This window comes from Pleurodeles waltl, chromosome 5, assembly GCF_031143425.1.
Source record: "Pleurodeles waltl isolate 20211129_DDA chromosome 5, aPleWal1.hap1.20221129, whole genome shotgun sequence".
Lineage (NCBI taxonomy): Eukaryota > Metazoa > Chordata > Amphibia > Caudata > Salamandridae > Pleurodeles > Pleurodeles waltl.
Window position 1 is genome coordinate 1,020,935,517 of NC_090444.1, and position 22,331 is coordinate 1,020,957,847.

Consider the following 22,331-nt stretch of genomic DNA (forward strand, 5'->3'; position numbering starts at 1 on the left):
TGGCTCATTTTGAGGACCCCAACACCTACAGTGAGTGTTGCATGTGTGGTATTATTTTATGTTTGCTGGTGATGCATGATGGACTACTGTGTGTTCAACAGATTGCAAGGTTTGATGCGCTGCCCATTCATTAGTATTGTTCCATTATTGGGATTTCAGTTATCACTTCATTTAGAGTTGACCTATGTTTATCCATTTGTCTGATTTTGGGTCTGTAGGCCATTCCTGTAGGGCCCGCTATGGGGAATGGGGTGAGTCATGTGGAATACACTAGTTAATGTAAGAGTTGCTCTGGGACTCGTCTCGGACTGAGTCTGCATTTCAGACTGACATTCTACCAGATAGCTTCTGCAAATGGCTTGTCTGAAATCTGCTGCTTCCCTAGTAAACGATGTACTGAGTACACTGTAGGTTGGATCTTCCGGGGGCATGTACTTCCACAAGTTGTAGTAGAAGTGTGTGGGACTACAGTGCAATGGCCTAGGTGTACATGCTATTCATGATCATGGGTGTTCTTGCTCCTCTGTGTCTGTAGAAAAATATGCCTCACTGGTAGTATGTGATGTTGGCCTAAGTCAGTACATTTTGACATGTGTGGACCTTGGATAGGACAAGGTTTAGCTGACTCCGATTTGTTGCTAGCCCTTCACTGGTGGTGTGTGTGTGGAGGCAAAAACATGTTGAGCTTTCTATACACTCCTGGGTGTGCATTGATTATGGGATTGTTGGATGTTCTTCCCACCCCCCCCTCAAAGTCAGCCATGTGTTTGGGAATAGGGTACCTAGGACTGTAGCAACCTGTATGTTACACATACTTGTGACCATTTGAAACTTTGTTTTGAACCTAGTGTACACACTCGGTTATGGCACATGAGTTCTATACTAGCAAATCCAATTACAAATTGCACATATTGAGGGTTGTGATTGTTATCACATACACTGACATATGGAGTCCAGGCAATAGGCGGAGGAGGTGCAGCCATAATGTAGGCTGCATTAGTAATTTTTATGATGAGAAGTTTAGGCTGATGTCATCCATCATGTAGATAATTGTATATGCTATGTGTGAGATGACCTTTGTATGCAGGCTTCCCATGTACTTCCTCTGAGAGTTTCAATGATCTATATGGTGATATGAGCTGTTACAACTACAGTAAAAGTAATTTCCAATTGACCCATTGTGCTATTCCACACAATGCATTTCCTATGGTAAATAGTTGCCCTTTCTCTTCACAGCTGCAAACATGAGTGCCGCACGGAGGCATGAATTTGAGAGGCGGGCCATGAGGTACCGACACATCCTGCAGGTGCAGTCGGGGTTCCGACGGATGGCCTGAAAATACCAGGCGGATTGGGCGTCCGGAGCATGGTGGGCCTCACCACAGGGTGGCCCAACGTTGCCCACTACAGCCACCACCACCACAACCACCAGTTCTCCCCAAGTGGCCCCAGCAACGGCGGGACAGTTGTCCCTGCCTCTGCAGCACGACCAGGACCCAGCAATATAAGAGCTGCAGGACAGTCCAGTGGGCTACAATCAAATCCCACGCAGAGCACCTCTGCCGGCACACAGACAGCAGCAGCACCTCCAATTGACCCTGCGGCATTCCAGGCTTTAGACCGCAAAATGGACAAGTTCATTAGGAAGGTGGACAAGCTGAGCCAGGATGTGGACTACATACAGAAGCGGGTCAGGTCCATCAGGCGGACCCTACGGAGGGCCAACCTCTAGGACTGATATGGTCTATTTTAATTTATCCCTCCCCTCCCTCCTCTTTCCTTTTTATCATGATAAGTGGGTTTGGGGGATTGGTGTTAGGTTAGTATAGGTTGTTAGCATAGTTAGTGTTAGGGAGGAGGGTGGGGGGTCCTTATTCTTTCTACTTTTCATTATTGAGTGTGTGGGTGGCAGTCAATGTTGGGGTTCCTGTCTGTTTAGAACAAAAAATTACAAAAAATTATTTTTAAAAAATAACAAAAAATATATGATTGTTTAGGATAGTATAGTATGTGTGTAGGTTAGTATGTGTTGTCCTGCATGTGTCCTGTCTCATGATGGTGGGTGGGGGGTTGATGTTTAGATCGATTCGTTATATGTGTAGAGTAAGTTTAGCTTAGGTTAGTTAGGGACAGTTGTGGGTTAGGAGTAGTCAGGTTAGATTAGTGTAGGTATGACTTTTCCCTTAGTTGCCTCTGGTGTGAATACTTATGAATAAATATATAGTTAACCCTTTGCATTATGTGTTAACTGCTACTTGATCATGGCCTTGCCATCAGTGTAGTGATTGTTGTTCTATGACATTTGTGTCCTATGCTACAAACCAAAGAAATAAGAGGTTTAAAATGGCGGCTACCCCTGTGCTAACTTGGTAACTATCCACCATTTGATAGAACCACCATTTGGAGTTTACATGGATCACAAAAGATTTGTGTTGATGAGTATGTTTTCAACATCACAAAGTGTGCTTCCGGACTTGGTATTGTGGGAAGTTTTTTAGGTCGGACTGCAGTGTGATGTTCAGGGACATCTTTGTAGATGAGGTGTTGTTAACACTCTTGTCTTCTTGTCTTCATTACTGACATAGATCAAGTGTGCAAAAATTCAGCATGACTTCCCTTCTTGGAAGTTTACTCAGAAAGGTTGATTGATGCTGTGTTTAGTTGTGTTTGCTTAGATTGGACTGCATAATTCAATGTATCAGTATTGCATGGTGACCACATTTATCAGCCACCATTAGTTGACTTTGATTTCTATTGATGGAGCATTATTCTGTCCAACACAGCATGATTGTGTGTGGTTTCTCCCTTCATCAGTTATTCTCCTCAGGATGGGCAGACTATGATGCAATCCTGGCCACGGCACAGATGTATCAGACTACATGATGTCAGGACAGTTGTATTGACAAGCTACATGGTTGTCACACAGGCACTTTTGAGTTCTCTACTGCACAGTTGATGTGTCAAATTACACAGAGACATATTAGGTGTGCAAGTTCTATTTATTGATAGGTGCTGTAGTGCAATATGTACATTGTCCAGGTTTGCTGAGTCCGTTCTAGTGCAATCTTACATGGTGATCCTACAGAAGGGGTGTGGATGATGCTCCGGACATGCTGGGGTGATGTTACCAACAGTGTAGAGGGACAGGATTTGCCAATTAGTAGGAGAGAGACATTCACTGGCAATGCTGACAAGTTATACAGTGGTTAGCAGAACAGTCATTGAGTATAGTTGTATTGAGACTGGCAATTGACAAAACGTAGGACCTTGGTCAAAGTAGGCCATGGTGCAGGGACTAGTGCTTCCGCGTACTCTTCCGTGTGAATGTGATCTGTTCCATGTCTTCTTCTTCTGATGTGTGTGTTGCCTGCTTTGTCCTTGTTGTTGTTGGTTGTGAAGGGGCAACACACACCTCAGTGTTAGAAGACGTGGAGTCAGACATCCCGGTGACTGCTCCCTGTGAAGGTCTTAAGGGCAGTACTGCAGCAAGGAGGGCCTGCTGGTTTTTGAGAATAGCAGCTACATCACAATGGTAGGCAGCCAGGTCAGCCCTGAGGGAGTCATGATTGCATTCGTGCATGCATTGGAAAGTTTGGGGTGCGAGGTGTTGTGGCAACTCCCTTACTGCAGTGGTGAATTCCTTTACAGTTTCTTGTAGTCCTTGTAGTATGGATGTTAGGGCTTGCATAGCTGCTGCCTGATCAGCAGATGACATCATGCACGAACGCACCCCCTCAAGGCTGGCTGCCATAGTTTGCATCCCCACCTGCACCTCCTTGGCCAGCTCCCGCTGTACTCCAAATACAGTTCTTTCAAAGCTGGTGCCAGTGTCGTCAGAGTCCTCAGCTGTATAGGAGCTGGCAGGTCTTGCAATTGGGGTGGTGGGTGGTTATTCTGTGATGGCTGCTTGTTCTGTGCTCCTCCTTGTGACTGAAGGTGGGGTCTGGAGGGTTTCAAGGACCTTTTGAATGGTCTCCTGGAGAATGTTTATGGGCTCGTCATCCATGTCATCAGGGAAATCAGGGACAGGCATATCGGCAGGAGATCCATGTTCCTCTGCAATGAAACAGGGTACAATTAGTGTGTCTGTGTTGTGACAATTTTTACGTAACATGCCTGCCTTTTGATGAATTCACTTTGTGATCTTGTTTGGTATTGGTATCTGCTGTCCTTCATATGGGCATTGTTATAGGCCTATGGCCCACCTGTGTGTCACATGTATGATATTGAGTTATCAGACTTGTCTGCCTAATCGCCTCTAGGTGTTGCTTTGTACCAAATAGGGACTAGCCAGCTTTTTGTCCTACTCAACCCTCCGTGTATATCCATTCTTATGGTGAGACCTTTCACTGGCTGTGGGTGTTCTGATGGTCCTGGCAGCACAATTGCCTCTCAGGACCTGCCCCAATCCCTGATCTTTCACATTGACTTAAATGTAATTGACATGTGGCATATCCTATGCATGGCAATGTTATGATGTGATATGGATGTAGACATTGTTAATGTGTCCTGCTGATGTTGGGTAATGTGTGTTACATTGGATTGCCCTGATTATCGTATCAATGTCCTATTTGGTCCTCTGACTGTGCAATGTATTTCAGTGACCAGTTCCATGTGTCCCCTCCTCAATGCTGTTGTCTGAGCAGTATGACATTTGTGATGTAGCCTTGTTAGCCAGGCACGGGAAGGACCCTGACATATGCAGCATGGGTGTGTTCTTAGTGCTGTGTTGCTCCTATTGCCGTTTACTTTGGCTGATGTATGTGACAATTATGGGCATTGACATTTGTGTATACTGGGGCCTTTGTCTTGTTTCAGGAGATTGTTGCAGATGTCATCCTCACCCCCTAATTTAGCTATGTATGTTCCATGGGGAGGTTACTGCCATTGGCTACTATAGCTGCACAGAGATCAGAGGTGGTAGTGTCAACTGTTATTGCAGTTACATTGCAGTTGTTGTTTTGGCTACAGGATTGCTGATAGGGCCCTAGTTAATGTAGGAGATATTTTGGCTGACGAGTGACAGGATGTAAGTTTGACGTAGTGGCCTTCCCTCCTGTCGAGGCTTTCCCTTTGCTCCATTGTTGGCATGACAGGATGCCCCCATGGGACTGTTGTTGGTGTAGTGTTATGTTGTGCCCCAGCTTCTGTATGTGCAGGCCATGCCCCCAGGCCATACCCCTTTACCCATGCCACTCCATGTATATGATGACTTACATGCAATGTGTAGTAGGTATTTCCCCCCCTGCTTACAGTCAACATTATTGTATTTTAAATCCCCATGCGACTTACCCTGCATGTGCGTTGTCTCGTGGTAGTCTGCACTGTCCTGTCCTTGAATCCCTGTGACGATCTCCTCGGGGATGACGGCTGCGACCATCTCCTCCATGTGGTCCAGGGCCTCCTGGTGTGCTGGACTCCCACCTCCAGTCTGCAGTGCTGCCTTACGGTTCCTGGCCATTTTTTCCTTTGTCCTACGTTTGCAGTCATGCCAGCGTTTCTTACACTCGGTGACTGTTCTGCGTACTTCAGCCACACTGTTGATCTTGTCAACAATTTGTTGCCAAATGTCCTCTCTCCTACTGATTGGCAACTTAGAGGTGATGAACAGTTGGTGCTGGTGTTCCGTCACCTCTTTAACCAGAATTTCCTGCTCCTCTGCACTGAAGCGACACTTTCTTTTTTTTCTCTATATGTCCTGGTTCTTGTATGGATCATCCTGGCTGGTTCCTGCTCTGCTGTCATCTTCCTGGAGTCTGTAGTGGCATCTGGGATCCATTTTGGCTCTCCTCTGCTGAAAGGGCAGTGTTCGCGGGCATTTTTGACGCTATTGCGTAAAAAAAAACGGCGCATATCCGGGTTGCGGTGTCGTAAATCGACCCACAGTCATTTACGCCGCGTTAACGTCTTTTTCCTTTACGACTTGACGCCGAAATGTGCGTAAAAAAAATGACTCCCACCTGTTGGTTGCGCCGCCGTGCGTCAAAGTATAAATTTGACGCCCGCACGGCGCAACGAAATGGCGTTAGCCGGCGGTAAAAATTTTGACGCAAAACTGCGGCGGCGAGTTTTGCATCAAAAAGTATAAATATGGCCCTAAATATGTAAGAGTATAGTACAATGTTACAATGTTTGTCCTATTAGAGTTTTATCAGAATACATACTTTACACTCTTATGTTGAGATGAACTGAAGATGTCACTGGTTGTTTTAATGTTTTTTTATCTTTAATGTGAGTATTTACTATGAGCATTTTAGGGGCATATTTATACTCTGTTTGGGCCGGAATTGCGTCGTTTTTTTTTACGCAAATCAGACGCAAAGCTAACTCCATATTTATACTTTGGCGTTAGACCCGTCTAGCGCCAAAGATCTTGGAGTTTGTGTCATTTTTTAGCGTGGACACCTACCTTGCGTTAATGATATGCAAGGTAGGCGTTCCCGTCTAAAAAATGACTCCAAGGCATGTGCGCCTTATTTAAACTCCCGTGCAAAAATGGCGCACGGAGTGGGCGGGTCAAAAAAAATGACGTCCAGCCGCTTTTGAGTAATTTTTTAGCGCCTGGTCAGGGCAGGCGTTAAGGGACCTGTGGGCTCGGAAGGAGCCCAGAGGTGCCCTCCCATGCCCCCAGGGACACCCCCTGCCACCCTTGCCCACCCCAGGAGGACACCCAAGGATGGAGGGACCCATCCCAGGGAACTTAAGGTAAGTTCAGGTAAGTATTTATTTTTTATTTTTTATGTGGCATAGGGGGGCCTGATTTGTGCCCCCCTACATGCCACTATGCCCAATGACCATGCCCAGGGGACAGAAGTCCCCTGGGCATGGTCATTGGGCAAGGGGGCATGACTCCTGTCTTTGCTAAGACAGGAGTCATGTCAATGGAGGGTTGGAGTAAAAAAAAATGGCGCTAATCGGGTTGAGGCAGATTTTTTGCCTCAGACCGACTTGCCCCATTTTTTGACGCCCAAGCTCCATTTTCCCCTAAGCCGGCGCTGCCTGGTGTGGGTCATTTTTTTTGACTCACAGCAGTCAGCTCCGCCGGCTAACGTCATTCCATAAATAAGGCGCCCGCATGGCGCTTTGGAATGGCGTTAGCCGGCGTTAACATTTTTGACGCACAACTGCATTGGCGAAGTTGTGCATCAAAAAGTATAAATATGACCCTTAATGTTTTATCTCGGGCTTGATTGCGAAATAAACAATTTTGACTTGTAAATCTGTTAATGTTAGTTTCCATTTACATTGAGTGATTCAGTCATGGTCTGGCCAAATCGATTGCCACCTCTGTGTTGAGATGTGGGATCCCTATGCTGCAAAGGGAGCTGCCGTCAAAACAGCTCCCTTTACAGCACTAAAAGCTTGTCTATCTGGCACCAAGTGTCTGCCGGACAAACTTGTTTGATCAGAGAAAACAAACTCCCAAACCAGATGTATTTCTTCTGAACGAAATCATAAATGGCCCTAACATGCAGGAAGCTTTCTTTCTGCACGTTGGGGCCATTCTAATTTTCTTTGCTTCAATTTGCAAACACTGGCAGGAACAATTAGTGACATTAGCCCCGTCCTAACCAGGGTAGGGTGACCATCACTTTCACATGACTGCCCCTTAGTTCATGGCATGCCAGGTTAGAGGTTTACATCAGTGGAGCCAGTTGAATAAACCTGGCACTTCCCACAGCTCTAGAGCGGAGTACCAGTGAGTTGGCAGAGCGGTGCACTGCTGATTTGCTGCCATTCTCCCACTCCGCCAAACTGTAAATGAGGCTTTAAGTCATACACTGTAAACTATTATCATTCTCAGCAGAACAATATAACTCCAACAAGAAACACCCTAATCGATAACACAGCAATAAAAGCCTTACTAAGTTAATATCCGAATTTAAATAACTCACGGGCAAGTATTTTGCCTAGTCAGCTGGCTTTAGGTAAAATTAGCTTGTAAAACTAAACTGACATTTAAAGTACCCGTTTATCATTCGCAATTAACAGCTATGAGTTCATGCAATAAAGCAGCTGACCATTGGGTGGGGGAAGGGGCGGGTTGGGGTAAGAGGGGAGCGGGTTGGGGCGGGGAGCGGCGATGGAGAACGCACTTCATCGCAGTGTATGAATAAGTAAATAATTACAGTACAGCACTTCTCGTGTTTGCAATACTCTCACCCATAAGCCACTAATTCTACAATAAGTACAATGTGATACCCTTCCGCTACAGGCAATACCTTACTAGTCCCCAGGCATTGGATAGAAAGTCATTAAACAGTGCCAAGTACCCATCTCCTCATTTATTAATTCTAACCAATTCTAGCAAATGAATCACATTTTTGTGAAAAAGGCAGGCCCATTAGCCTGATTCTGCAGTCTACACAGTTGCAAGAGCACAGATTTGAGTTTAGATGCCCTCGTCTATAAGAGAGTGCACTGAAGCGTTTTTTTCAGAAGCTATTTTATTTTCCACAGCTCATTCTAATAAAACGCCTGAGTGAACATCCATCATAACTTGGAAACCAGCTTCTGGTTTCTGATCTATTTACTGACTAGTGACATTCACCTTCTAGCTTTAAATTTCTCTGTTTTACACTTACATTAGTAAGCATTTCTTACACAAAAGGTCTACAAAGGACCCTAGCAACAAACAAGAACGTAGGTGTATCTGTTAACAATAACCGAACTACCTACGTTCAGGAGAGGGTGACAGCATGATATTAAAGGGCAAGTCTAATAGTTGCTTTAAACAATTAACTATTACTTGGTAAGTTCCCACATTTGTGTCAATAATTTGAGGACATCCAATTGCCAGTTCTCCAAGAAAGTTCCATAAAGAAAAGGAAAAGTACTCCAGGATATGTGATCCAATTTAGAGTTTATTAATCAAAAATAATAAGTGGCTCCATATTGTACAGCAGATAGGTGGAACGTAGAACAAAGTAAGTACTCAGCCAACACGTGTTTCGCCCTTTGGGGTGCATTCACCAAGGCTTTCTCAAGGCATAATTGTTATACATTTTTGCTTCAACTCATAAACTGAATAATATTGACAAATCCGAAAATCCATTTAACGGCTAAAATAGCCCTGCCAGGGGGGTCAATCAGTCGCGTCCGTCGCCGCTTTAAGGGAACAATTAGCATTTACACACACACATACACAAACCAGGTCACTGACAGTGCACAGGCACACTGGTCCAATTTCTAAATGTATTTTCATCTACTATTTAGTGCTAGTGTGTTGTCAATATTCCAATTTAGCAGCAGCTCACTACTATTATTGCTGATAGGATTATTGAGCTCTCTGCCATTTTAAACTGGTAATAACGTGTCAGTTGTCTTTCCAGAGTGCATTCTGAAGAAACTCACATGCAGGAGTGAGGTTCCATTGGTTAAACTGGTAAGACATTGTTTGAGTCAGTTAAATACAAGACGTTCATGGTTTAAGGTGATGAAGGTTGTCTAGGAAATACGGTGGTAGGAGGTGAACACAGACAGATAGTGAAACAGCATTCTTCAAGCACATTGGGAAAAAACTAAACTTGTGAACTAATCAAGAAGGTGCAAAGGTTGTGGCAGAATGAGGGAGAGATGGTTTTATTAATTTTAAGTGAGATAATATTTATCATAACGTTATTTTCAATATCACCATTACTTTTCAACATAATTTCGGATTTTGTTGACTACATTTGTGGAGGTGAAATAGAGGATCCACACAATGGCTAGTATTTGCATATAACCCAGCATAATGGCTTCTATATGAACATAGAGACTGCAAGCCAATGGCAATCTGAAATTAATTAGGTAGGTAGTTTATTTAATGGATATGAGTAAAATCATAAGACAATTGTTACAATAAAATGATTAAAATACAGCATCGAAGGTCAGTTAGAGTTAGAAAAAAAGGATTCAAAAAGAGGAATAAACCCTAATAAAATTTGTGAATGCTAAAATTAGCCATTAATATTAATTTAATGACATACTGCTGATCCATACTAAGAAGCTTCTAAGTGTAATTAAAGCAGTTTAAAAAGTTTCTTTGCAAGGTTTCTGAATTTTGTTACATGATTGGCAATACAATTGCATTTGCTTGAAAATCATAGTACAGTGGCTGATTTTGTAGTTCTGCATGATTTTTAATTGAAAATTAGGCACAGGTATTTTATGCAACTCTCACAATGCAGGGCAAATGCACGTTAAGTGGTTATTTGTTTCTAGGCTAAAGGGGTAAAGTTGAATCACGTGGGCCCATATTTACAAATGCGTTCCGCTACCACAAAGTGACGTAAAGCAACTCATTGTTATTTACTTTCCAGTGCCAAAGGCTACTTGACATCGCTTTGCATCAAAGAGGAGTTACTGGGCCATTATGTAGGTTAGAAGTGGAGTCTCTAGTTGGCAGAGGTATACACTTTTGTCCAAGTAGGGACCACAATTTTAGTCAGGGTAAGTCACAACGCAATCCAAATAATCCAGTGTCCACCCTCTGGTAGCTTGGTACTGAGCAGTCAGGCTTAACTTAGAAGGCAATATGTAAATTATTTGTGCAATAAATCATACAGTAACACAGTGAAAACAACACAAAAATACACCACACAGCTTTAGAAAAATAGATAATATTTATCTGAATAAAATAAGGTAAAAACGACAAAGATCCAATAAGCACAAGTTGAAGTGTCACTTTAAAAAGGTTAAAAAGGGTCTCAATCCTAAGAAATCTATAGTTGTTTCTTTGTAACACACAGTACCAGGGGTACATCAAAAATAACGATGCGTGGAAAAATAAGGTGTTGCATCGGATTTTCCGGTGAGGCACAGACAATGCATTGTTTCTTTCCACTCTGCAATGGTTTGCGTAGTTTTTCAGACGCACATTCTTGGTTCCTCACTGCAATGCGGGGAGATTCTGATGCCCAAGGACGATGCGTTAAAAATCCCTGATGCACTGGTAGAAGGAACAGGCACTGCGTCGATCTGGTACATGATGCGTCTAATTTTCCATTGCAAGGCAGCCGCTGCATTGAATTCTCCATCAGGAAGTCAGTGCTGCTTCGATCCGGTCACAGGGGCAAAAATTTCCCAGTCACGATGTAGGCATTGCGTCTATTTTCGATGCTGAAGGAGTCTCTTTGAAGAGGTGAAGTCTTTGTTGGCCCTGAGACTTCAGAAACAGGAGGCAAGCTCAATCCAAGCCCTTGGACAGCACTTCAGGGGGAAGGCAGATTCCTTCCAGCAGAGTCAGAGACGAGCAGGGGAGCAGGGCAACAAGCAAGGCAATAGTCCTTCTCAGCAAAGCAGCCCAGATGTGTCCTCTGGGTAGCCAGGCAGTTCCTCTGACAGAGTGCAGGTGTAGGTCCAGAAGTGTCTAATTTGGTGGGGTCAGAGACTCAGTTTACTTACCCCCAAAATGCCTTTGAAGTGGGGAAAACGGCAAAGAGTGTTTTTTAAATTCACAGGTACCCCTCTCATCCAAGTCCTGTCTGTCAGAATCACTATGGAGGGGTTATCAGTACTTTTTGTGAGGGCAGGCCGCTGGCCATTGAAATGTAAGTGTGAGGCCCTCCACCCTTCCTGCCCAGGAAGACCCATTCAGTATGCAGATGAAGACAGATGTGACTAAGGCCCTCATTACAACCCTAGCGGTAAATCCCACTTTCCGCCGTGCAGAAGACCGCCAACATACCGCTGCGGCCGCGGAATTCCACGGCAGGTATTACGACCCGCAGTTAGGAATCTGCCACAATACAGACACCCACACAAGTCTGTGATAAACTGGCGATACCAAAACCGACACCGTCACACCAACAAGAATACGCCCACACTATCACTACCCACGAATCAACGCGGCGGCCATTCAACCGCGGTAATCCATTGGCGGTTACACACCGCTGCGCTCAAAATACACACACACTTACAAAACACAACCACATTGGACAAATCGAAATACACACACCTGATACACATACACACACCACACCCAAACACCCAATCCAATATAAAGCACACACCCACATCACCCACAAACCCTTACTACCAAAATTTTGAAAGAAGGCCAGAGAGAGAGACTACTTAAAACAACACCAGCATCCACAGATACACAACACCATCACTTACACAACATCAACGCACCTCAAACAACACACACCAACACATCCCCTCACACATCATACCAGACACCACCTCACACATCACCCTCTCCACATCATGGCACCTCAAAGACACCCCAAGTTCTCTGAGGAGGAGCCCAGGGTCATGGTGGGTCAATTGTCTGGGTAGAGCCACAGCTATTCGGATCACAGGTGCAGCAGACATCCATTGCAAGGAAGATGGAGCTATGGCACAGAATTGTCGACAGGGTTAACGAAGTGGGACAGCATCCAAGAAGACAAGATGACATTAGGAAGAGGTGGAAACACCTAAGGGGGAAGGTACGTTCCTTGGTATTCAGACACCAGATTGCTGTACAGAGGACTGGTGGTGGACCCCCACCTCCTTCCCCACAACTAACAACATGGGAGGAGCAAGTCTTGGCAATTATGCATCCTGAGGGCCTTGCAGGAGTAGCAGGAGGACTGGACTCTGGTAAGACATATCTTTACTATTTTATCCCCCACACCCCACCTGCATGCCATCACATACCGCCACCCTTACCCTCACACCCATCACCCCAACAACCCACAGATACCCCACTAACACAACCCACACATCCCAAAACCAAGCCCTGCATGTAACACCAATGCATGGACACCCATCACCAAAGCATGTCCAGTGCAGAGACTCACTCATGCCCCAGAATCACCAATCACACAAGGACCAAGCCAATAATGCAAGCACAGGAGTAGACGGTCAATCACCCATTGCACAAGATGGCACACACAGATACGATAACTATGCATTTACACCCCAACAGGACCCATACCCAAAGTCACCAGACAGGAGGTGCCAGACATATCCAGTCCCCCCACAGAAGAGACCCACAGTGATGACAGCAGCTCTGCACGTCTTGATCAAGATGACCAGCCGGCCCATCAGGGACCTCGGGACAGTCGGTGCCCCGGACACAGTCACAAACCACCACAGAGCCTCCCCCCTTAGGAAACACCAGCACAGCACCCACCCAGCGTGCCCATCCCTCTGTCCCAAGGACACGTCAATCAGCAGTGTGCCCACCACTACAGGGAACCCAGGCAACCCCACTAACACAGGATGATCAGGGACCTGGGGGCAGTGGCAGTGGGCAAACGGTTCAGAGGACAGAGGCACAGGATAACAGGGAAGCTGGGAGGACTGCTGTGCGACAGAGGGAGGACAGGCCCAGGGAACCCACTCTCCACGTGGCATTCTCCAACATCATGAGAGCTTACCACCATTCCCAGGAGACGAAGGGCACGGTACTGGCCAAGTTGCAGGAGACCCAGCGGCTGTAGGAGGAACACTACATGGGGAACAGGGAGGACTTGAAGTCCATCAACACCACCCTGGTCCCCATTGCAGGGGTGCTGGCAGACCTTTCTCAACACCAGGAGGGACACAATGGCACACCAACGGGCCCCTGACACTAGCCTGGACGATGAACAGCCCTCCACCCCTGCCGGCGCTAGTGGACAGGAGGCACCGCCACAGGAACAACAGGACACCAGCACCCCACCCCCTGCAGATGGGGAACCACCCCACAAACGGTCCCTGAGATCCAGGAACAAGACACAGAACATTGCCAAGACCCCCACCAGGAAATAAGACCCCCCTGAATGTCACCCTTCTGTTCAACCATATCACCCTGTCCATCCTTATATTGCCATTGCTCCACATCCTATGCCTCTTTGGACAATACAACTGTGAAACAAATGTACTGGACTCTGCCATGGACATACCTCCACCATCACCCCAGCCCATTTTACAACCCCCTCCACTTATTAGCACAGGAATAAACACACTTCAATCACAAAACAATCTGGAGTCAGTCTGTGCTTTCACAAATGTGTAATTTCAATATCTATGGAATATAGCAATATCAATTTACTTGTTCACATACCAAAACAACACAGCTGTAGGCTAGGAGTAAACATAGCAGAGGGCACAAAGTGGGACCTAGATCTGTGAAATGGAAAGCCAAAGTGACAAGTCAGTGTCCATACACTGAGTGAAAATGACAGACTTATGCTAGCTCCAACAATAGTATGAGATGCGGGAAGCAGTGACATATTCTTACCTGTGTCTCACTGGAAGTATTGTATGATGAGGTTGTTTTGGTTGTCGATATCATCTTCTTCTGCCTCCTCTTCTTCACTGTCCACAGGCTCCACAGCTGCCACAATACTACCATCTGGCCCATCCTCCTGCAGAAAAGGCACCTGGCGTCACAAAGCCAGGTTGTGCAGCATACAGCAGGCCACGATTATCTGGCACACCTTCTTCGGTGAGTAGTATAGGGAACCACCTGTCAGATTGAGGCACCGGAATCTGGCCTTCAGGAGGCCGAAGGTGCGTTCTATTATCCTCCTAGTTCACCCATGTGCCTCATTGTAGCGGTCCTCTGCCCTTGTCCTGGGATTCCTCACTAAGGTCAGTAGCCATGACAGGTTGGGGTAACCAGAGTCACCTGCAAATGTGAGGGACAACTGTTAGACACACACTAACCCTCAGGGACAACCCCATACCCAGACACCTATGTCAATTGTATTGCGACCTTGGCCTCACCTATTAGCCACACACAGTGCCTCAGGAGTTGCCCCATCACATAAGGGATGCTGCTATTCCTCAAAATGTAAGCGTCATGCACTGAGCCAATGATACTTGGCATTCACATGGGAGATGTACTGGTCTGCCAAACACCCCATCTGCACATTCATCGAATGGTAGCTTTTCCGGTTTCTGTACATCTGTTCATTCCTGAGGGGGGGGGGGACAAATGCCACATGTGTACCATCAATGGCACCAATGATGTTGGGGATATGTCCCATGGCATAGAAGTCACCTTTCGCTGTGGGCAAATCCTCCACCTGAGGGAAAACGATGTAACTGCGCATGTGTTTCAGCAGGGCAGACAACACTCTGGACAACACGTTAGAGAACATTGGCTGGGACATCCCTGATGCCATGGGCACTGTTGTTTGAAAAGACCCACTGGCCAGGAAATGGAGCACAGACAGGACCTGCATTAGAGGGGATATCCCTGTGGGATGGTGGATAGCTGACATCAGGTCGGGCTCCAACTGGGCACACAGTTCCAGGATTGTTGCACAATCAAGTCTGTATGTGATTATGATGTGTCTCTCTTCCATTGTCGACAGGTCCACCAGGGGTCTGTACACCAGAGGATGCCGCCATCTCATCACCTGCCCCAGCAGATGTGCCTTATTGAGGAGAACAGCGATCAGAGAGTCATCCAACACTGAGTTATCACAATGTGTTATTTGCAGAAACGTTATTAATCCGCAATGTGCCGGTATCTGTCTGTATTCCCGGCCTAGATAGGTGTGACGCAGTTTTTATCCATCCCATGTGGCCCCCTGAAATGGCAGCTGCCTGACCTGTAAGGTGGGACAAGGGGATATGAGGTAACTGCGCCGGCGTTGTACAACGTCGCGGTGGGCGGTCGAAGACCGCGGCGCAATTCTGCATTGGTTAACATTGGGCCCTATGGGTCCCAGGAGCCAAAGATGATGTACGCCGGTGGTGACGCTACGCACCGCCGCAGACGTGATCGCCATTTTCTGTCTGTTCACTCACTTGATACCTGACCTTCGACAGGAGAGGACCTACACAGCAAGTGCTGCTGTGACCTGTGTCTGGAAGCGACAATGGCTACAGTGTCTGGGGAAAGGGCCCCTGCCTTCACTTCGGAGGAGTTGGAGAAACTAATGGATGGTGTCCTCCCCCAGTACACGCAACTGTACGGTCCTCCAGACAAACAGGTGAGTACACTGTGAGCATGCTGCATGGGCAATGCCTGCTTTGAGTGGTGTGGATGGAAGATACATGGGGGGGCTGAGGCCTGTATGTGCGGATGGTGAGTGTATGTGTGTCAGGGCATGGGTGGGAACTGGTGGGCAATGAGTATGACGGTCCGGACGGGTGAGTAATTTCCTTTGCCCCTGTACCATTCCTCTAGGTCAGCGCCCACCAGAAGAAGGGTATTTTGTGTGCCATCGCCAAGGACATCCGGACCCTGGGGGTCTACCACAGACGGAGCACCCACTGCTGTAAAAGATGGGAGGATCTGCGCTGCTGGAGCAAGAAGACGGCGGAGGCCCAGCTGGGGATGGCCTCCCAATGTGGAAGGGGTGCCCGTCACACCATGACCCCCCCTGATGTACCGAATCCTGGCAGTGGCCTATCCGGAGTTGGATGGGCGCTTGAGGGTATCACAGCAGCCACAAGGGGGTGAGTACACTCTCATTCAGCTTACTCTGCGTGCATTACGAGGTGTCTGGGTGGGGGAGGTGGGCAGTGGGTTCCCCTATGCCAGGGCGAACTTGGTAGGCAAGGTCCCTTGTGAGGCAGGCTATGTGGCACCCCAACCCCACTAGTTTTATGAGCCATCTACAACTAGTCAGGCTCCTGTAACTTCCAGGTGTGCAGCAATTGAGCTCAGGCCTCGTACCCTAATGTCAGGTGAATTTTCTAGGAACTGTTAGTGCATGGCATAGTGCTGAGGGCTGCTCCCTGTGTGTTGTGTCCGCCAATGGTAGTGGTGTTGCATGCACTGAACATGTTTTTCTTCTGTCTTTCCCCCCTCTTTTAGTGGTCTCCCTGATCTTGTAGGCAATAGCATCATCAGGCGGAGGAGCATTGGCACCGGAGCAGGAGGGAGCTGCAACCCACTTGGCCCCGGAGGGTGAAGCAATGGAGTCTGAAGCCACCAGTGGGACGGAGGGTGAGGGAAGCTCCACAGCGGGGACAGGAGCAGACACCAGTGACAGCGACTCCTCCTCTGATGGGAGCTCCCTTGCGGTGGCGGGCACCTCTGTGCCCACCGCATCAACAGGTACAGCCACCGCCCCCCCTACCAGCACCACCCTCCCAGCAGCCCCTCAGCGTGTGTCCCGTGCCCGCTCACCCAGGGGGGAGGGCACCTCAGGCCCTGCCCCAGTCAGCCCTGCTGCCCTCAGTGAGGAGGCTATTGACCTCCTGAGATCCCTCACTGTTGGGCAATCTACCATTTTGAATGCCATCCAGGGTGTTGAGAGGCATTTGCAACAAACAAATGCATACCTGAAGGGCATTCATTCTGGGCAGGCAGCCCAACAGAGAGCATTTCAGGCTCTGGCCTCAGCACTGATGGCAGCCATTGTCCCTGTGTCCAGCCTCCCCCCTCCAACTTCCTCCACCCAGACCAAATCCCCTGTACCTCAGCCTATCCCAAGCACACCATCAGACCAGCATGCATACACATCAACACACAAGAATGGACATGGCAAACATAAGCACCACACATCCCACAGACACCCACACAAGCACCATCCCCATGCCGACACAACAACATCCACTGCCTCCACTGTGTCCCCCTACTCCACGTTCTCCTCCTCTCTCCCTGTCTCGTCTCCACTCACACCTGCATGCACTACATCTTCATCCACTGCCTCCATCACCAGCATGCCCATCACCACACACCGCTCATGTGCAATCACCACCCCCACTACAATTCACACATCCCCTGTGTCCTCTCCCAGTGTGTCTGTGAGCCCTCCTCCCAAACTACACAAACGCAGGCACATACCCACCCAACAGCCATTCACCTCACAACAGCCTCCCGCCCATGCACCTTCACCCAAATTCAGCAGATTTACACCTCCTACAACCACTACCTCTTCCTCCACTCCCAAACCCCCTTCATCTTCCCGTTCCAGTGTGTCTAAAAAACTCTTCCTGGCTAACATTGACCTCTTCCCTACACCTCCTCCCCCATCCTTCCCCTAGGGCCAGGCTTTCCAGGTCCCACCCCAGCACCTCAGCCACCAAATCCCCAGGCACAGTGGTGCCAGCAACTGCGGGGTCATCGAGTGCACCACCCATCAGGGCTGCCAGTGTGCCACGTAGCGAGGGCAAGGACATTCCGCCACCTGCCAAGGTGAAAAAAGTGCCCACATCCCGGGGGGAAAAGCCGAAAATACCAGCCACCAAGGGCTCAGCAAAAACAAAAGGGGATAGTGGCAAGACAACTGCTACACCATCAAAGGTGGGGAAGGGACAAAAGCAGAAGAGCAGGTCAGGAGAGGGCACAGTGGAATCGACTGAGAGACCAGTGTCACACCTTCAGTCCACGACCATACCAACCTGTATGGCAGCAAACACCGCTAGCTGCCCTGCCACCACAACCGCCACCTGCACCGCCACCTGCACCGCCACCTGCACAGCCACCTGCACTGCCACCGGCACATCTACAGCCTCAGCGACAGTCCCCAGCCTCTTCCCCAGTGAACAGCCATCTGAGACTGCAGGAGACGTACTGCTGTGTCCCTCAGCAGGTGCTGACCCATGCACTACCGCCAGCTTCGCCACCACAGACTCTGCTGCAAGCACCGCCACCGGCCCCGCGGCGTGCCCAGACAGTGGCACCACCACTGACATGGCTACCATCCCCAGTGGTCAGTCGTCCGAGGCTGGAGGAGAGTTCCTCGACCCTGGGCAGCTTCCATGAGGCATGACTTCCATCACTGTTTGCACCTTCAGGTGGAAGGCGAAGCTACAGCAGTGTGGGGTATGTTGCTGCCTCCATGGCGTATCATGCTACCTGTACCTCGGCAATCTCGTAGCACACACACCCAGGTGAGGGAATTGTACTGGCCACACTGCACGTTGGGCACTCTGGGCACCATGCCCCCTCCAGAACCAGTGGAGAGATACATCCACTACCTCAGTCCTTGGCAGGATGAAGCACTCTGGGCACCATGCCCCCTCCAGAACCAGTGGAGAGATACATTCACTACCTCAGTCCTTGGTAGGATGAAGCAATACATCCACTCCCTCAGTCCTTGGCAGGATGAAGCACTCTGGGCACCATGCCCCCTCCAGAACCAGTGGAGAGATACATGCACTACCTCAGTCCTTGGCAGGATGAAGCCCTCTGGGCACCATGCCCCCTCCAGAACCAGTGGAGAGATACATCCACTACCTCAGTCCTTGGCAGGATGAAGCACTCTGGGCACCAGGCCCCCTCCAGAACCAATGGAGAATGACATCCACTTGAGACACTGCGGCTTTGCACTCCCCAGGATAAATCAGTGGGCAACCCACCCACTTTTGAGACTTGAGAGACTGTGGCTTTGCACTCCCCAGGATAAAGCAGTGGGCAAACCACCCACTGGAGAGACTTGAGAGACTGTGGCTTTGCACTCCCCAGGATTGAACAGTGTGCAAACCACCCACTGGAGAGACTTGAGAGACTGTGGCTTTGCACTCCCCAGGATAAATCAGTGGGCAAACCACCCACTGGAGAGACTTGAGAGACTGTGGCTTTGCACTCCCCAGGATACAGCAATGGGCATGGAGCCCCCTCGTGCAGCAGAGGCGTTGTGCATTCATCTGGCTGAGGTGCCCCCCTCCCCCAGGGGTGCCTGTATATTTTCTTTCTGATGCCCCAGCAGTGTTCTCTCCGTTTCCAGTCTGGTATCTAGTGTGGCCTTTGCCCATGCATTTTGGGACCAGTGGTGCTCAGACAATGATTGGTACACTATCCGGACTTGTGTAGTTGGTATACATATTTGTATATACTGAATTTTTATTTTTGACACACAGATTTTTCATGATTACACTGGTTACAATCATTTCCTATTGTCCTTGCATTCTTCCAGGGGGTGATGGGGTGTATTTGTAATGTTGCTGCATGTATTTGTGTGCATGGTGTTGTGGGTGAGGGTGGGGGTATTGCGTGTTACGAGTGTGTGTCACTCTCTTTCCCCCCCTGTGTTGTAGGTGCAGTACTCACTGTGGTCGTCAACGGCTTCTGTCCTGCTCCTGATAGAGCAGGAGGAAGAGCAGCATTGGTAACACCTGTAGTTCGGGCTCCATGGCGTCCTGGTTCCTCATTGGGTGTCGAGAGGTGAGTGTTTTCCATTCTGTGTACTGTTTCTGCCATGCTGTTGATAGCGTTGGTTCCGCCCTGCAAAAGGTGGCGGATAGGCGTGTTGAAATACAGTGGGCGGAACCTTGTCTTCCGCCTGTCTGTTGGCAGTTACCGCTGCGCTGTTTGGTTGTACCGCCGTGGCGTTCGGAGTGTTAAAGTGGCTGTTTATGTTGGGGTTTTTTTTTTCCACCGGCCTGTTGGCGGTATTACAGCCGCTTTAACACCAACCACCAGGGTTGTAATGAGGGCCAAAGTGTCCTGTGTTTATAGTTGTCTGGGTGGAATGCACAATGGGAGCTGTCATCCAGCATAGACCAGACATGGATTGAAGACAGGCTGTAAGGCACAGGTGGCAGTAAGTGAAGAGAAATGCCCACTGTCTAAAAACGACACTTCTAAATTAGTAATATTAAATCCAGCTTCACAAGTAAGATTCTACCACTTAAGAGTAGATGAGAGCAGTTCTAATGCTAATCTATGAGAGGAGCAGGCCTCACAGTAGAGGAAAACGAATTTAGGGTTTTTTCACTACCAGAACATGTACAACACATAGGTACTTGTCCTGCCTTTAACCTTCATAGCACCCTGCCTTATGGGTTACCTAGGGCCTACCTTAGGGGAGACTTATATGTAGAAAAAGGGGAATTTAAGGCATGGCAAGTACTTTTGAATGCCAAGTCAAAGTGGCGGTGAAACTGCACACACAGGCCTTGCAATGGCCGACCTGAGACACGGTTAAGGGGCTACTTATGTGGGTGGCACAAGAAGTGCTGCAGGCCCACTAGAAGCATTTAATTGACAGGCACGGGCACAGATAGTGTACTTTACCAGGGCCTTACAGGTAAATTAAATATGCCAATTGGGTAAGAACCAATGTTACCATGTTTAGTGGAGAGAGCATATGCACTTTAGCACTGGCCAGGAGTGGTAAAGTGTGCAGAGTCCTAAAAGCAGCAAAAACACTGTCAGAAAAGTGGAGGGAGACAGGCAGAAAGTTGGGGGATGCCCACCCTCAGGCTGTCAGGTCTAAAGATGTAGAAAAGACACATACTACTGTCAAAGTTCAAGTGTAGTATATTAGAAAGACTCCACACTACGGTAGGGCAGAGGCGCTAACGCCTGCTCTCGCCTCCTCAGCTCAGATGTTATTCAATTTCATAGTGCAGGCAGTAGAGCGTGACATTAAAACACCGCACATTTACCCCTTAACATAGAATAAACAACAAAAACAGAATAAACAATAAGTAGATAAAGGAGAGTTGTTACAACGTGTAGCAAAGGAATTATTAAGATAATCTTAAACACATACTTAAACACTTATAATGAGGATAATTTTACTTAGTTGTAACCATATCCTTTAGTGCAACCTGAAATGTTACTAAATGAGTTTAAGGTATAATTCAACTATGAAATCCTCAAATGTCTCTGGCATGTGCACTCGTCTGCCAGACTTAGTAATGCTCCCTTCCTTCACCATTTTGTTGGCCGTGTGATGGGAACAACTTCATATTGACTCTTCTGAAGTGCTTGGTACCCCTGAAGTACCTAAAGTACAGGTTATGGACTCCATTCTTAGAATTGCCTGACACGCTACTACTGCTACCCCTTCTGGAATCATCAAAGTCACCAATATTCAAACCCAACAACCTAGCTTTGCCACCCTGTTTACAGAAATTATGCTTGTTGACTTTGAACCCTCAGCCTTCTTGGCTAATTTACTGAAATGCCACACATGACCTTCTTTCAGTTTTGCAGAATACTTGAATAACTCAGGAACTTGGACTGGACCCATAAACTTACTGCTATCCTTAATTTTTCCTCGTTTGGTTCTTTGACCATGATCCATTCTCTATTGTTTAACTTAACTTGCTTTCACTCCACATTTGGAACCATAATGTACCCTATAAGAGTTTTGTGTCTTAAAGATGTTCTCGTTTACTTTTTTCCAAAGCCCACCTGTTCAGAATTTTGTTCTTCATCCATGCCAGAATATCCTTGGTACCAGGTTCTCTACCTCGCACCAATTCAACAACTGTCGCCTTCCGAAAGCAGTATATTTCAGATCTTCCAAAATTGTTTGATTTCACCATCTACACCCTTTTTGAGAAGCTAACCTTCCAACACATATTAATAAACCTAGAATAACACAGGGTCAGATATGTGTCCTTCTAACAGTTCATTCCTGGATATACCTTCACAATCGAATTTGTCAACAACTGCAGCTGTGTACTCATCACACACATCTTCGGAAGTGTGTGATTCACCTTTCAGTGGTGCTCTG